The sequence below is a fragment of the Mustela putorius genome, unplaced genomic scaffold (genome assembly GCF_011764305.1).
Source record: "Mustela putorius furo isolate JIRA1106 unplaced genomic scaffold, ASM1176430v1.1 tig00003858_pilon_pilon_pilon, whole genome shotgun sequence".
NCBI lineage: Eukaryota > Metazoa > Chordata > Mammalia > Carnivora > Mustelidae > Mustela > Mustela putorius.
This window is the reverse complement of record NW_025422010.1, coordinates 23,648,662-23,666,139: the sequence shown is the minus strand read 5'-3', so window position 1 is coordinate 23,666,139 and position 17,478 is coordinate 23,648,662. Positions and strand designations below refer to the sequence as shown.

The following is a 17,478-nucleotide window of genomic DNA, read 5'->3' as shown; positions in this document are numbered from 1 at the left end:
ATATGTAGACAATTAGTGATAAGACTGTTAATCTGAGTAAAAGCGAATTTTCATGAACGTATTTTCTCTTTCCTTTTTCTGAGGAAATAATAGATCACTTTTTGGGTGTTGTGGGGTTTTTTTATTATTATTATTTGTTTGTTGTTTGTTTTTTGTTTTTTTGCTTTTGCTTTTTCAAAGATTTATTTATTTATTTATTTGAGCGAGAACATGAATACAAGTTGCAGGAGGGGCAGAGAGAGAGACAGAGCATCTCAAACAGACTCCGAGCTGAATGCGATATGGGGCTCGATCTCCTGACCCTAAGATCAGACCTGAGTTGAAACCAGGAGCTGGTCACCCAGCCAACTGCACCACCCAGGTGCCCCTATATCACTTTCTGTTTTCCAAAGCACATTCACATCCACTCTTGTGTTTAGCCTTTATGGCAACCCACTAGAGTTCTCCATGTTCCATTTGTAGCCAGTTGCATGATGAACTCTCAGAGTTTGTAACTGGCAGAGCCAAAACTGAGGTCCACCTTTTCTGATTCCAGATTCCGTACTTGGTTTATGGCACCTCAACTCTTGCATGTAGAAGAGATGCCTATTAAAATATGTTGAAAACTTAACTCATGTGTAAAGCTGCTTTGAATACTGACTAATTAAAGTGGCTCTATAAATATGCCCCAGGGTTTCTTGCTTATAAATGTCTTTGGATATTAAAATTCATGTTTGGCTTAATCCTTAATTAATCTATCCTTTCACTTTCCTGAGCTGTGTTCAGGATCAGCAAACGTATATTGATCACATTATCTCATAAATCTTCTACTTTCGGTATTTTATTTTTCATGTCATTGTGCATAATTTTCTAGGCATAAATCTAAACCCAACCCCATGAAGCTTCAGTAGAAATAGTAATAACTGGAAGGCTACCAGTCTTAACTGGGTGTTTCTTAAAATTAGAGGTCCAGAGGCAAGAACCGAGATCATTCCCAACGTCTGGGAGTCTGGGCCAGGGCACTCAGTGTTACCTGAGCTTGCTCTCCTTTTCCCTCCTTCCCACCAATTCCTTTGAGCAAAAGGGTTGGATGAGGTTTTATTGTTGTCGTTATTTTAGGTAAGACTGACTGTCTTTATTGACTTTATCCACTTAGATTAACTCTTGAGATCCAAGAAGTCAAACTTACCTATTGCAAGATTTATTAAAGTCATCCTCATAAATGTTCAGCCTCTTCTTTTACTGACCTTTGAAATTTTCTTTGACCCCAGATATGCTGTTAGGCACAAATGTTTTGTTTTCTACCCATTTCCCCAAGAGTTGAAAGATTTTTCTGGAACTTTCTCTATATTGTCCTCTGTGTCTAATTTTCTTTATTTAGTACTGGTTTTCCTATAGCTCCTTTTGGTAGCTAGCCTCTTGGTTCCTTGAAGCCATGCTCAACTAGATCAAAAGCCTCTGTCCATCTTGGTTTCTCTGTCATGATTTCTTTTTGCAATTCTCATTATAGAAAACTATAAACAAGTTGGGGTGCCTAGGTGACTCAGTCAGTTGGGCATCTGATTCTTCATTTTGGTACAGCTGATAATCTTAGGGTCTTGAGATCAAGCCCCACTTTGAGCTCTGGGCTCAGCTGGGAGTTTGAGATTCTCCCCCTTCCTCTCCCTTTGCCCCTCCCCCCCCACATGTGCTCTCACTCTCTCTCAAATAAATAAGTCTTTTAAAAAATTGGAAATGATAGATTGAGGTGACAGGGCTAAGGGAAGGAGAAGGCCAGGTGGATTAAGAAGCAAAATAAACTGGTCTTTTATCAACATGAATAAATAATAAATAAATAATTGAAAACAAAATTGTGACAAAATTACGTAATGGGTTTTTTATTCATTCTATGACTTACTTCATAATAGCAGAATACAAATGCAGTGTGGGAATGCTACACCAACAAGGGTTTTGTCTATACGTAAAGTGGTTCATGAAATAAATCCCTTTGCTTATCTCCATCACCAAGGCCACTGCCTCAACTTAACTTAGATCAGAATCATCACTGTCCTGTAATAGCATCCTAATGAACATCCTGTCTCTGGCTTCACAACCCCAGCAGCTCTTTGGAAATTATTAAATCCAGATTTCCTCCTTGGCATGACAGGTCTTTGGCCCTTTGGTGCAGTCCCTTAGGGAGCAGATAGAGGGTTGTGGGAAAGAGTTGATGGTGAGTATACACTCCCTCAAGATGCAAATCCATCAGGCTTGTCCACACATGGCCACTAAAGTTTCCTTGCAAGTCTAGTGATTTGTCCTTATGCTCCCCTCTCTACTTTTCTGGGGTCAAGACATAGTTTCTAAAAATATTTTCCTTATTGGCAGTAGTGTTCCCTTTTTTACTGAAATATAGTCGACATGCAATGTTATATTAGTTTCTTAATGAAACTAATGACTCAACAAATATACAACATAATGACTCAACAAGTCTTTATGTTACACTGTGCTTATCACAAGTGTAGTTACCATCTGTCACCATACAACACTACTGCAGTATCATTGACTATATTCCCTACGCTGTGGTTTTTATCCCCGTGACTTACTCGTTCCGTGACTGGAAGCCTGGACCTCCTTAATGACAGATTCCTTTCTTCTTCCATTCTCTCCTCCTCCAGAGATAAAAGCAGTTATGGGTCTTATTTCTCTTAGAGCTTGTTAGCTTCTTTATTTTTATTCAGTTAGCCTCATTATGTTCTCAGTTATGGCTTCAAAAATCTGTGATTTGGTCACTTATCTGGCTTGTTCTTTGCATTAGAATGTGAATAATAGCCTCATGACTTTCTACAACCCAACGGGAAGCAGAAGTCTTCCTGTAAGGTTTAAGAGTATAACCACCATACGTATCAGCAAGAACATTTCCAGCACCCCGGGACCCTTCCTTGTATCCCCTGCCAGGAAGTATGCCCTCTGCCAAAAAGTAACTAGTATTTTTATTTCTATCATCATAGAACAGCATAGCCAGGTTTTAGATTTCATTATGTAAATGGATGTCATACAGTAGGTCCTTTTTGTGTCTGGCTTCCTTTACTCAACTTATATCGGTAAGTTTCATCCATGCTATATACAGAAGCAGTTCATTTTTATAGTTGCTGAAAAGTGTTCTGTTGTAGGAATTAGCCACATTTTCTTCATCCATTCTACTATGCTTGGACTGAGTTCATGCAGTTACATTATTATGAATAAAACTGCTATGAACATTCTTGTGTGCGGGGAGGGTTTGGTGCATTTCTGTTGATATGTGCATAGGGATTAAATCTCGAGGTCCTTGAAGGTGTCTGTGGGCAGCTTTAGCACAAGCCTGCCAGTTTTCCAAAGTTGACCCCTCCCCTCATCACCATAGTGCATGAGAATTCCAGTGGCACTACATCCTCACTAGCATTTGGCTTTTTCCAGTCTTTCAGGTTCAGTTACTCTGATGGCATGTATCTCAGTATGTTCCTACTGACTCATGTACTGTTTCGACATCTTTTTTTTGTTTTTGTTTTAACTTATTTGATAGAGACGCAGAGAGCGGGAACACAAGCAGGGGAAGTGGGGTGGGAGAGGGAGAAGCAGGCTTCCCACCTAGCAGGAAGCCCGATGTGGGGCTCAATCCCAGGACCCTGTCCAGGGGATCATGACCTGAGCTGAAGGCAGACGCTTAACGACTGAGCCACTCAGGTGCCCCCCATTTTGACATCTTTGCAAGGTTTCTGTTTGGCTTTTTTGCCCACTTTTATATTAGTGTTGTCTGTCTTTATCTTATTGATTTGTATGAAGTCCTTCTATATTATGAATATCATTTCTTTGTCAGATAAATGTATGGTCAATATCTTTTCCCAACCCATAGCTTGCTTTTTTATTCTCTTCATGGTGTCTTAGGGTGAACAAAAATTTTTAATTTTAATGAAGTCCAGTATAACAGTTTTATTCCGTTTGTGTTAGTACATCTATGTAATGAAGTCTCCCCCTAAAAAAATTAAAGAAAAACAAAAATTTTCATAGTGTCTTCTTGAAGCTTTATTCTTTTACTTATCACATTAAGTCTGTGATATCTCTAATGGATTATTCATTTGCTATGAGATATTTATCAGAGTTCTTTTTTGTTTTCTCCCATGATGTCCGGCCCTGCTGCTAAAAAGATAACCCTTCTCCACTGCACTGCAGAGGTCCACTTACCACGAAGCAGGTGGTTCTGAGCGTGGGCGTCTGCCCGGCAGCCCTGTGCGCATGCGTCTGCAGGCCGGCCTCCTGACCCTGAGTTGTACTGTTTGTTCTTTTTCACTGCCATCCCTCTACAATGTCTTCCTATCAAGTTGCATCTGTTCTCCAACTGAATTCATCAAGATTTGCATTAAAGTGCTTGGTGGGATTTCTCCTTTACTTTTTCTTCCTTAAGAAAAACTAAACCATTTATATTATACTCTTACTTTCTAAGTAAATTTAATCCAAAGATTTTTCCATTTTCTTTTTCAAAACAGATTTTATTTATTTAATTGAGAGAGGGCATGAGTGAGGAGGAGAGGCAGAGGGAGAAGCAGGCTCCCCCATTGAGCAGGGAGCGGGAGGCAGGGCTCATCCCAGGACCGCAGGATCATGACTTGAGCTGAAGGCACACATTTCATGACTGAACCACCCAGACACCCCACTATTCCATTTTCTAAACAAGATGCAAATGCTTTAAATCTTAAAATTATGGTCAGTTCCTGAGAAGTGCAGCTTTGTGAAATACATTCTATTTCTATTTTCCATAATTTACATATGACTCTCTGTTATACAGTCTTATTTTTTTTTCCTGTTGACACACAATCTTACATTAGTTTCAGGTGTACAACCTAGTGATTCAACAAGTCTGTATGTTAAGTTATGTTCACCACAAGCAAAGCTGCCCCCTGTCACCATAGGACACTGTGACAATACCACTGACTGTATTCCATATACTGTGCCTTATTCTGATGACTTGTTTCTTTGTAGTGTACATTAAGTCTTTTTGGCAGTAGAATATGAATCATACATTTTTATTAGTTTTGGGGGAAAGATATTATCTCTTTACACAAGTAGCCTTCGGAAATGGGATTGCTGCCGTGTACATTTTAGACAAGTTTTAGCTGATTTTTATTACACGTAGGTAGTATTTTATGGAACATGTGTTACCTCAAGCTGTGGATGGACACTGTACCATACGAGGCAGACATGGCTTGTCATAGTCAGGCAGTGGTCTGCTTGATGTCTCAGCTGGACAGTCCCAAAGAATCACCAGCTTTAGCAAAAGATGTGCAGGTCTCAGAGGGTAGTTTAGGCCATTGGGGAAGCCGGGTAGTGTCTGTGGTGACAGGCAAAGACAGTTGAGCTGAGAAGGCTGTAAGCCCCAGCCTCAGGCTGTCTCGGCCAGCATTCCTGTTTCTTCTGCCAACAGAAAGTATCCTTCTTGAGAAGCTAACTGATTAGAAAGAAAACAAAGCAAAGCAGCCCTTTGCAAGGGTAGCCCTTATCTTCCCAGCCATTGATTAGCATCTCTGGCTGTCTTAGTTCCGTGCCAGGACACAGGCTGCTAATTTCTCTAATAGAGTAGCTCAGAAGCCTAAGAAAAGAAAAACAACAACATACCAGCGCGTATCGATACTCTGCTCTGGTTTAGGTTGTCAGGACCCTAAGTGGGTCCCATATTTGAAGTTAGCGTTAGCCGCCTTCTGGCTGTTGGACAGACACTTTTAGTACAATGTCTGTTCTCTTGTCAGAGGGCGAGGTTCCTTCTTTATCTGCTTCACTTCCCTACCATCAGGTCGTTGGGTGGTTATCAAGTCATGTTTAATCGCCCTCATTAGTAAATGTTCATCCGTGCTCTTTTGGCCAGTGGGGCTGGGTGCAGATGCTGTGTAGCTTTTAATGTTCTTTGCAGTGAGTGCCCTCCATATTAGCATCACTAATAAAATCTGTACAATATCTCCAATGGCTCGCTTTTCACGGAAACATCCCTTTAGCCCCAGGATAGGAAACAGAAACCGTTAGCTTCCTGTTCTTCAAAGCTTAGACTTAATTACGATTGCTTTTATATTAAATAAACATTTATGGAGTGTGTATTATGTTTACAACACTCACAGGTGCTCACTTTAAACAACCTCTGTCTCAATCACTTACAATTACACAGTTTCATTCTTCATAATGATAGCAAAACCTATTGTTTGAGGTACCCTATGAATTAGGCACTGTAGTAAGTGCTTTTTATACATTATTTCATTTGACCCTCCCACAGTAGAGCAGAGACGGCACACGTTAAAAAGTAAGGATGTGGAGATTAAGTCCCTGTCCATCTGATTCCAAAGAAAGTGGTGTGTTTCCCGGATCCTGTATCATCCTTGGCAACGCTCAGGTTCAACCAGGCGATTAAAACCGCACCTTTCATAATGTCATTTGAATTCGTCAGAAGATGTCCCTTCCTTAAAATGGGCTCTGGGACATCCGGCAGCTTCCTCTGCTGTTGAAGTTTGACTTGGAAATTTTCCCATTCCGAGTTTGGGGCTGAAGGACTCCTATAGGGACTCTGGGTTTGTGAGAGAGGCTGCTGCTGGCCACGTGGAGAAATTTCAGAGGTGACAGTGAGTGGACACTGGGAAGGTTTGGGCCATGGCTGCTGGTTCAAAGCACGCGTTAAGGGAGCAGTGCCCTCTCCACAGAAAAACACATGTAAGGTGAAAGCTGGTGCTGGTCAGAGCTGGTCTTGACAGAAAATGTGAGTGGCTAATTAAAGGTTCCACATCAGTGATCTCTTGGACTCTGGATCCTTACTCTTCCCCTGTACCCGGTCTGTCTTCCCACACAGCTGCTGCCGAGTGTAACATCATCATCGGCCAGATTATTGTCTCTCGGTTTCTTCAGAAGAGGCCCAGCCCCTCTTGCACTCAGGAGAATACACATTCCAGAACTGTGAGGACTCTTATCTGAATTCCCACATTTGGTGTCTTAAGTTTTAGAGTCTTGCCTTCGCATCGGAGATGGTTCTGAACTCTCAGAGAAAGTGCCTAATGTCAACCCTCATGTTTCGGGGGGCATGTCTGACAGTTGGATTCCCTTTCCTTCTAAAAGTTATATTTCATTAACTGTGGGTAGGGAGGGAAGGTGTGTCTGGACTTTTTAATGTAGCTTGCAAGGTGTAGAAATTGAAAAAATTCATACCAATTTTGGATCTCCTAAGCCTCTCCAGAAAGTTGAAAGATCTAGAAACACGGCCAGCATTCACCCTTGACAACAATCACTGGAAACCAAATAGAGGCGTCTCTCTTTAAGCGAGGCAGATATGTTCTGACGGTTGTTCTTGTTTTCTTGTTTTCATCCCAGGCCAGCTTTATTAACTTATGTTATAAACCAATCCTTTATAGAAATGTATTTTTGCTGACTCTGATTAAATTATATAATAATTATTAGACATTGGATTAACAAAAAACAAATTTCTACAAGGAGAAGATACCACAGTGTTCTGAAACCATGGAACAATTTTCTGTAGTGCTGTTTTGGTTTTTTTTTTAACGGAAAAGAGGAAAAGAAAGTGGACTCACCATAAACATATTTAGATGAATAAGTTAAAATAGGCCAACTGCAGTAACTAACTAAAATTTCAGGGACCTAAGCTTGCTTGAAATGCAATTCTCACTTATTCCGTGTTCACCGGGTTTCAGGTCATAGGAATTAGGGGTGGGGAGGGAAGGTCCACTCTACTTCATGTGGCCTCCGGGGTCACCCCAGCCATCCATACCTGCGATCCTTGAATAACCAAAGGGCAAGGAAGAGGATTTGTGGGAGATTTTTATGGGATAGGCCTGGTGCACATGATTTCCATTCTCCGTTGCCTAGGAAATAACCTGTTGGCTAGGTACCTAGTAAGAAGAAGAAGAAGTGGGTTCGGTGACCAGCTGGAAGTCTCTGCCCCACCCTGATAGGTACTTAAGTTTAGAGAATCTTTTCTGAGGTTCTTTGAGAGGAGTTTCCTCCTAGGGCCCTCCCACAGTAGAATGCTAGCTCATGTGCATTGTTTTTGTGACTGCTGCAGATATGCCGGAAAGAGGTGGGCTCACAGGGGACACAGGAGATGCATAACTCATAAAAATGAGAGGCTGTACGTAAGGCTCACAAAAACAAGGGAGGGCATACTTACACTGTATCAGGCTCTGTGCTGTGCCCTTAGTTTGCATTTCGTTTATAATCTTCCCAACTACCTTGTGCAGTAGACACTGCTATTAGTCCAGTGTTTGAACCCAAGGTCCATGTGACTTGAGGCCAAACTCCTAATGCACTTGCCAGTGGTCATATGACGGATGTCGTATATGGTGTTGCTGATTTGTAGCATACAGGTGATACTGGCAAGACCAGTGAGGCTGGGCCTTTAGCCATGGTTTGTTAGAAGACCACTGGTAATCCGGCTTTAGAACAGAGAAAGAGTAAGACTCACTTAATTTTTAAACATGGCTTTCAAAATGGAGCACATTTTGACATTAACAAAGTCAGAATCTGGAGAAGCAATCTCAGCAAGCAAGTTATTACCAAAAAAAAAAAAAAAAAAATCCAAGTATACAATCTAGATGATAGGAGCTAAAATTTTAAATCCAGGCTGGATGCCTAGACAGAGGGATGGGGTACAGGTAGAAGAAAGCCCCTTGAGAGCAAAGGAGCCACTCCCCAAGTCAAGGGACCTTTGCTTGAGGTGGGGCTGTGGGGAGATCTGTCTCCATGTACTTCCTGCCAATCTCAGGATCCAGCCCTGGTGTGGGCAACCAACCCAGGCCCTCTGACTCAAGCAGAGAATGAAATTATATAATTTAACAATAGTATATTTGATTCTCCGAGATAATTGTTTTACAAAATCTTTCTGCTGTGTAAGCAAACTGACAGATGGCTGAATCTGGACACAACTATGGAGACCATTCCACAACTGTGGAGATTGTATTGTTGGCTGAAGCACACTCTTGTTATGTTCTCCAGTTATTCCTCTACGTATACCCACCTGCAAATGTTAGTTATGTATATGTATATGTTAGTTATGCAAAGGCTGATACTGGTTTCACGAGAGGAGTTTCACCAGGGATTGTATTAGTACATTGTCATTCCCTTTGTGCTAGCTCTTCTCAAAACTATAACCGGCAGGTGACACACATCGGCAGGCGACAAGCGGCATATTCTCAGCTGGTCTGGGCCCGTTCATTCCCTACCGGGTATGAAGTATTTTTAATGTGCATGTGATTTGCACCCGACCTTTTATTTATTATTTGTCACTTTGTGTGAAGGAACAAAATGTTTCCTGGAATTCATTTTAATATTCATTCTTCCTGACTAATCATAAGTTTATTAGATTCAGTTTTAGAGGAATAGAAAGTTCCCAATATCCGAGTAATAACAGTGATAAGGATTTTTTTAAATGTTTTTTTAAAATTTTTTATTTTTTATACACATATATTTTTATCCCCAGGGGTACAGGTCTGTGAATCGCCAGGTTAGTGGTAAGGATTTTGAATGCCAGCTGTGTGTTAACACTGTGCCTTGGCCGGGGTTGGGGGCGGGCGGGGGAAGCTAAGATACTAAGTGGCATTTGCCAAAGTTTGGTCACCTGGCCAGATCCACCAACTGCCTGGTTTTATAAATAAAGTTGTGTTAGAACACAACCATGTATGCACCTTGTCCGTTGTTTCTGTGTTATCCGTGGCTACTTTTACGCGGTAGCTGCAGAGTTGAGAGCCTATATTAGAGATTATAGGGCCCAAAGACACTAAAATGTGTACTCTCTGGCTCTTACTAAAAAAGTTTTGCTAACTAAACCCCTGAGGGGTTAGAGGGTATGGAGCCCTCATTAGCATTTTGTCTGAAGTTTGAACACTTAAGGATAGCACAGGACCTTTATGGAACCTGCCCAAGGTCATCCAGTTGGATATGGTAAAGTCAGGGTTTGCAATCAAAGCATTTTGATTTCAGACTCTATCTTTTGCAGTCATTGTAGTACACCCCCTTGCTGTGTACGTTTATCTTTTTTTTTTAAATTTTTTTATTTTTTATAAACATATATTTTTATCCCCAGGGGTACAGGTCTGTGAATCGCCAGGTTTACACACTTCACAGCACTCACCAAAGCACATACCCTCCCCAGTGTCCATAAACCCACTCCCCTTCTCGCAACCCCCCTCCCCCTCAGTTTGTTTTGTGAGATTAAGAGTCACTTATGGTTTGTCTCCCTCCCAATCCCATCTTGTTTCATTGATTCTTCTCCTACCCACTTAAGCCCCCATGTTGCATCACCACTTCCTCATATCAGGGAGATCATATGATAGCTGTCTTTCTCTGCTTGACTTATTTCGCTAAGCATGATACGCTCAAGTTCCATCCATGTTGTCGCAAATGGCAAGATTTCATTTCTTTTGATGTCTGCATAGTATTCCATTGTGTATATATACCACATCTTCTTGATCCATTCATCTGTTGATGGATATCTAGGTTCTTTCCATAGTTTGGCTATTGTGGACATTGCTGCTATAAACATTCGGGTGCACGTGCCCCTTTGGATCACTACGTTTGTATCTTTAGGGTAAATACCCAATAGTGCAATTGCTGGGTCATAGGGCAGTTCTATTTTCAACATTTTGAGGAACCTTCATGCTGTTTTCCAGAGTGGCTGCATCAGCTTGCATTCCCACCAACAGTGTAGGAGGGTTCCCCTTTCTCCGCATCCTCGCCAGCATCTGTCATTTCCTGTGTGTACGTTTATCTTAAGCAATGATTAGTTCTCCTTAGGAAATTCTAAAACAATGTGACTTAAAGTGGAGAAGGATTTTTGAGGCTCTGTCACCGTATTCCCAACCAAATCCTCCCTATTTTTAGGTTTCCTCCAAGATAGAATACTAGGTCAGACTAACATCGAATGGCTTTGATCTTGTCTGAATGGTGACATTCGTATTTTTTGTCAGAATTTGGAGCTTGAGGTGAGAGCATGGCCTGAAGACGGATTTAGAAAGCATACCGTGTGTCTCCCAGACAGACATGCTTGAATGGGTTAAGAAGTATAGGGCTATAACTGAATTGCACTGAAAGGGTGGGAAATGACAAACATTAGTATAAAAAAATAAATGTCAGATTTCAGGAGCAATGTCGTCTTTCTGAAGCCCTGTTCCTCTGCTCCGTGTTCCAGGCCCCGCACAGCCACAGCCTTTATTCCTCCAGCGGCTCACACTTTCCCCTCCCATATTTTTGTAATTATATATGCATTATATTAGTTTTCATCATTTTTGAATGCATTCTTTTAAAAGTCACCAGACTGAGAGCTCTATGGGCAACTGTGTCTGTGAGGCAAGAGACTCTCCGGAAAACTATTTGTTGAATCAAATCTAATGGAGCGGGATTTGCAACATCTTTCCAAGAGATATGCCATAATTTTACAATAGGGACTAAGCTGTGATGAAATTTCAGCAATGTCAGTTTTCTACAACAGAATCATCATTTTGCACCAAAGAGTGAAACTTCAACACATTCAAAATTCTGGAGATGAATTTTGAGAGAATTTTGAAAGAAGCTGTGGCAGGGCAGCTTTAACAGTAAACCATGAGGCAGAAACAATGAATGTGTTCCCTCTTCATGGGGACAGGGCTATGTTCCTGGTGGGAAATGGGAAACTAGTCCTCTAGTGAAATTACGATGTATATGAAAGCAGAGAATAGAAGTCCTTCAGCTGTCCCCCAAGTTATTTTATCTCTGTAAGGCTCATGATTCAAACCAGAAAAGCTTTTAGCAAATCTTTTGTTTTCGAGGGCTTTCGTAATCTGTAGAATCTACTTAGTCTTCCACATCATTTCGCCTGGGTAGGGAGTTACCATCATAACTATATTTCGCTGTGGAGGAAAATCACGGAGTATCATCATTTACATAAAGCTTGCAAGGGTATTTGACTGACTTGTCAGCAGTGGTATGTTAATGTGTTGACACCTTATCACTATTTTATTCAATTATTTTAATGCCAGGAGCTATAGAGGGTGAGATAATAATGTTCTTCTCTTCCATCTTCCATTCCTTTTTGTGTCTGTCTGAAGAGTTTTTGCCTGTGCCACAGTCAGCTTTTTTTCCAGATAACTTTCTTTTTTTTTTTTTTCCCCTTCAGAATTTGGTCCATTTACTTTCATGTTAGTATTTTTACTTCTCTCAGTCACTCAGTCTCGAAACATTAGAAATGTTTTCCTTATCTATATGGGAATTTGAAAGTTGTTGCCTTTGCTACTATAAAAGGAAAGTTTTCCACTTGTACCAGCCCTTGCTTAGGAGATAGGGACGCTGGTTGCTGTGTTCCTTTTCTCTTCTCCCCAGTGGAAGCTGATAAACGACCGGGAACTTTCAGGGCTTCCCTTCCCGCTCTCCGCACAGGCCCTCCTGATGTCAGACCTAAATCCTAAATGAAGAATCCTAAATTCTGACTAAAACTCAACGAGGCACGGTTGAACTAACTGCACAGGCCAGAGGGCTAGATCCCAGCGCCTAGTTAGCTTACTTAGCATAACCTCCCTGAACGCTTCTTCTAGCATGGGAAACCCCCTCATGTTTCCCACCTCAGCAAACTGTCCTGTGCATGTCTTCATGGCCCCTGGAGCAATGATCAATGATACATAGAGCTTTTTTTTTAAATTTCGCTTGCTCTGGTGGTCTCTTGTTTTATCCTTCCACATTGCCTATTTGAGTCTGTGACCTTGGGCAAATCATTAACCTCTCTGACCTATGGTAATCAATGGGATAGAACAACACACACTTGGAAGGATTTGTGCTCAGAGTACGTGAGGTTATCACTCGAGAAAGCATGCAGTGTCATTCCTGACAGATGACGGGCACCAGGTGAAGGTTGGTTTCCTTCTTTCATACATACCCTGAGCTGAAAATGGCATCTGGCACTCAGTAGGCTCTCCTTAAATACTTGTGAAACAGTAAATGAGTGTTTTCATCACTCTCTAAACCAGATTTAATTGCACAATTCTATAGATGCTGCTAGCAATGTAGCTTCTGATTTTTTTTTTTTTTTTAGCTCCCTGAAATTTTTACCTTGGTTCCAGAATTCTATCTATACTGATGCAGCATTTTAATTTATTTAAACATAACCAATGCCTTAGGGTAGATTCGTGGTATCTTTACTGAACCAATTATAAATCATTGCAAGTCAGTGGAATTTAACAAGAAAAGCCAAAACCAGAGTTAGCTGCTAACTAACTTTTTAGTAACTCTCCCATAATTGTATCACCCTTAAGATATTTTAAATCCTAGATGGACAAAAAAATTAGTTAATTGCAATGTTAATATAATAAAAACCATAATTCCATGCCTACTTCTAATGGTTGTTACCAAATAATGTATGTTCCAAATATTTTAAAACAAGATTTTCCTTGGCCTTTATTTGAAAATTCAGTTTTTTCAGGAAGTTAATATTGCAAATAAAGGTTGACAATCATAAGAGAATTTTCAGATCTACTTTTTCTCTAGAGAGGTTTAGGATCAAAATAAAAGATTTCTTCTTGGATTGTTTCTTTGTAATCTTCAGAAGTAAGACCATGAACCCAATGACCTTGAGGATGTTTTCAGTCTCTGTAATTGTCTTTCTAATTCTCATCCTACATGTTGTAATTTGTGTGTTTAAGTAAAGTACTATGGGATTGTAAAGATGTATAATTTAGGAGGTTTGCACAGAGTGACCCCTTATCAAAAGGCTTAAAATTGGACCCTGAGGTCAGGACCTCTGCCATATTACACAGATGGATGTGGACAGAAAAACCCGTCCCTGTGACCTAAAGACACTTCTGCGCACTCCTTAGCATTATCAGATTTTTTTATATTCCATGCTTGTAATAGGCAGGAGAAACCATCACAGAGAAGGGTTAAGCCACCCATTTTAAGCCAGTTTCTAACTTCCCATAAATCAGTGGTTTTCTGCCTCTTTTTTTGATACCATCACAGCTGAGGAACATGACACATTTCCATCATTGTGGGGGACTCACCAGGGCAATGAATCTCAGTGACGGGACTTGGGGCAGGAGGGTCTTTCTGCCCCTCCCCATTGTGTACTGATGGAATAGAATGCGATCCAAGGCACGTTTCTTAAATTGGTTGCTCTTTTGAGCATTTGGCATGAATATCATCGCTAAGACTTTATTCAACACATTTTTTAATGAGTGCTTTCCACAGGCTTGCCATTTTGATGGTGGAAAGGACGGAACAGCAGTACAAACCTTTGAAGGCTATTCCTGCTTTCTGGTTCTTAAGGTGGTAGGAAAAGGCTATCAAAAGAAAGATAAAAAACCTATAAATTAATATGCTGTTATATATATCCCTAATAAGTGAAGCAGGCCAGGTGGAGATGCTGTCCTGGTCCAGAGGAGATAGCTGCAGTCAGGTCTAACAAATTATGTCAGAATTTAAGCTCTATTTTGCCAGATCATCCCATTTTCAGGTAAACTATCCCTATGTCTAAATTCTGGCAATTTATTAGAAAAATTTTAAGGCTCTGCTGGCCGGTCAAAATGCATTCACCTTTGTAACCATTGGGTATAGTGGAAGCTATATAAGCAATCAGGGACCACAGGTTCTTTCCAGGTAAGGAATAGCATGAGCAAAGCCCGTTTACTTCTTTTGTCTCTAGTTATGCCCAGAAAATTCCTATACAGAATTATCATACAAGATACTGAGTATCAAGGGGTTTGTCACCAGGTGAAAGACAGTCCTTAACCATAAGACTCAATTATTTAATTTCATGTAATTCAGACTTTTTATAAAATATTTTACATCCTCAGCATAAAAATATTTATTAACTCTTATCAGTATACTTACAACCTATTTTTCCCTTCCTATGTAAAGCTTCAGTCACAGTCAGGAGACACAGTTATTCATGGTTTAATCCCACTCTATTATACCTGGGAGTTATGCAGTTAAACATGACCTGGGAAAACATGTTTCTGGTGTGTAAGCATCCAGAGTTCTCTAAATAAATCCTTGTGTTTATTTTGTATAGGATTTTAGCATTTCAAAGGCCTTCACATCTGTTATATCATTGTATGTCTCCAAGATAGTCTATAAATTGCTCATAAATCCCGTAAAATTTAAAATGGAGCACATTTTTAAACTATCGAGCTGTTTTCACTCAGGTTTTATATGGAGAGTCTGAAGTCCTCTATCCTGACAAGAAAACAGCATTCCCATATCTTTGCTTATGCTGTTGATAATCCCAGAAGTGTCTTTTCTCTCACACACGTAGATTGTTCAAGTTTCAAACCTCACACAGGTTTTCTCCTTGAGCATTTTGTACTTTGCAATATACAAAGTTTACATGGCCTGTCCTGCCCTGCATACCTGTCTCCTCACGTCCTGTAGCCCCTTATACATCCTCTGAGAGGAAGAGCTTTTCCTCTGTGCCTTCAGTGGTTAGGTTAGCTGAATCTCTTGGTAAGGAGTTGTTTCCAGGACGGGAGTCAGGAGGAGAGTGTCTCAGCTCTCCTGGCCTTCCATATTCAATCTATCTAATCTGTTACCTTTTGTGTGTGTGTGTGTGTGTGTGTGTGTGTGTGTGTGTGTGTGTTTAAGATTTATTTATTTATTTGTCAGAGAGAGAGAGAGAGAGAGAGAGAGAGAAAGCACACACACAAGCAGGCAGAGGCAGAGAGAGAAGCAGGCTCCCAAGCAGGGAGACTGATGCGGGACTGGATCCCAGGAGACTGGGATCATGACCTGAGCCATCCAGGTGTCCCTAATCTGTTACTTTCTAACTCCGGCCTCAGAGCTTGGACTTGACTCACTCTCCTAGGTGACTGTCAAAGAGCAAGGCTTTGAAGTAAGGCTCACATGCGTCAGTCAGGCCCTGTCTCTGAGTCTTAGTAGATTTGGGACCAAGAATGTAGTTACTTGGGTTATTTGAGATTCCATCTCAACTCTTATGTGGGGATGATAAAGCTGACAATGGATCATTGCTGATCAGAGGATGATGTGAGGGAACACATGTAAGGCTAGTGCCAATACGGGCTGAGTATTCAAGTGTTGAATAAATCAAAACCACTGTAGAGATATTTCAGATGGTGCCAAGCTGGTTTTAGACAAAAAGATGAAGTCTGAACTATGAAGAGTCCCAGAAAGTCTGCACTCTCTGTAAATACCCACATTAAATTGTAGAATCTTCTATCATCAGAATTTAGGAGTTTGAAAACTACAAAGTATTTGCCCAAACCCAAAATACTGATGCATTTCCACATTATAGTCCGTTTCTTTATTCCTGTCTCACTGGCTTATGCTAAAGCCAAAAATAGTTCTGAGGGCCCAAACTGGGGGGCTCAGAGCATCCTTCTTCATGAGTGTTGTGTCTGTCTGAAAGTGGGCAGGCTGGTTTTCTGGAACACTCCCAGAGCGCTGCCCTAGAAGAGAATCTACTCCCCCTCACCTCACACCATGGGACCAGAGATCAGCAAACTTTTTCTGTAGAAGGCTTGATATAAGGCTTTGTAGGCCACGTATAGTTTCTGTGGCATATTCTCCTTTGCTGTTAGTGTTGCTTTAGATAACCTTTTACAAAAGTAAAAGTCATTCTTTGAGAAAAATAGGAAATGGGTTCCATGAAGCTCACTGTCATAATTTGCCAACTCTAGACCGCTGAAAGGAAGGACGAGTGGAGATTGTAACCTCGGTGAACTAATGCCTTTCTTTAAGGAAAACACATCAGCATCATTTTTTTTTTTCTAATTTTAATGTTAAAGACATTGTAGGAAAGAAAAAAAGGCTTCCTTGACCCTCTCAGAGTCTGAAAATTAAACTAGCAAAGATGGATGAACAGAGAAAAGCATACACATTAAACTTTTAAATATGTTCGTGGGAGCCTTGCAAGAGAATGAAGACCCAAAGTGTGCAGAGCGGGAAGCTTTTATACCTTTTAGATAAAGAAACAACACATTTCTGAGAATTGACGGACCAAAGGTTTGGGTGAGGGCTAGTAAATGGTGAAGAAGTAATTAGGGAAATAAAGGTTAGTCTAACTAGGTTTATTGGTACAGATTCCTTGGCCCCAAAGTCTCTGTCTCTGATGAAAAGAGTGTCTTCCTTCCACCTCCCGGTACAGGAAGGGGACCTTTCAGGTGGGAGCTTTTATGACCTGTTTCAAGGAAGAAGGGCAAGGGTGAGGGGAGTTAGAGTGACCTTCCTACTTGCAGTTTGTTGCTGTTGGTTTGGTTTTTTGTTGTTGTTTTTTGTTTGTTTGTTTGTTTGTTTTTAATTATTCTTTCAACTTGAAATACCTAATATGTGAAGGTGTTCTAAGTTAGGGTAGTGGGTCTCGAACCCCACATTAAGTTAGTAGCTTGGCTGCTATGGTACCGTTCTATCTTCTAGGCAGTTTTTAGTCATTTTAGAGTGGGGCCTTATCTCACTGCTGTTTTCCATTGGAAACTGATGAGAAACATAGGAAAGCAGATGGAGCACAGACTGTAGGAATGAAAAGCACAG

At 40.8% G+C, this 17,478-nt stretch overlaps 1 protein-coding gene across 1 annotated transcript in view; it reads left to right on the top strand.

Moving 5' to 3' along the window:
- Positions 1-17,478, top strand: part of CDH2 (cadherin 2) — a 212,161-nt gene that overhangs the window by 182,416 nt on the left and 12,267 nt on the right. The window lies entirely within an intron of this gene.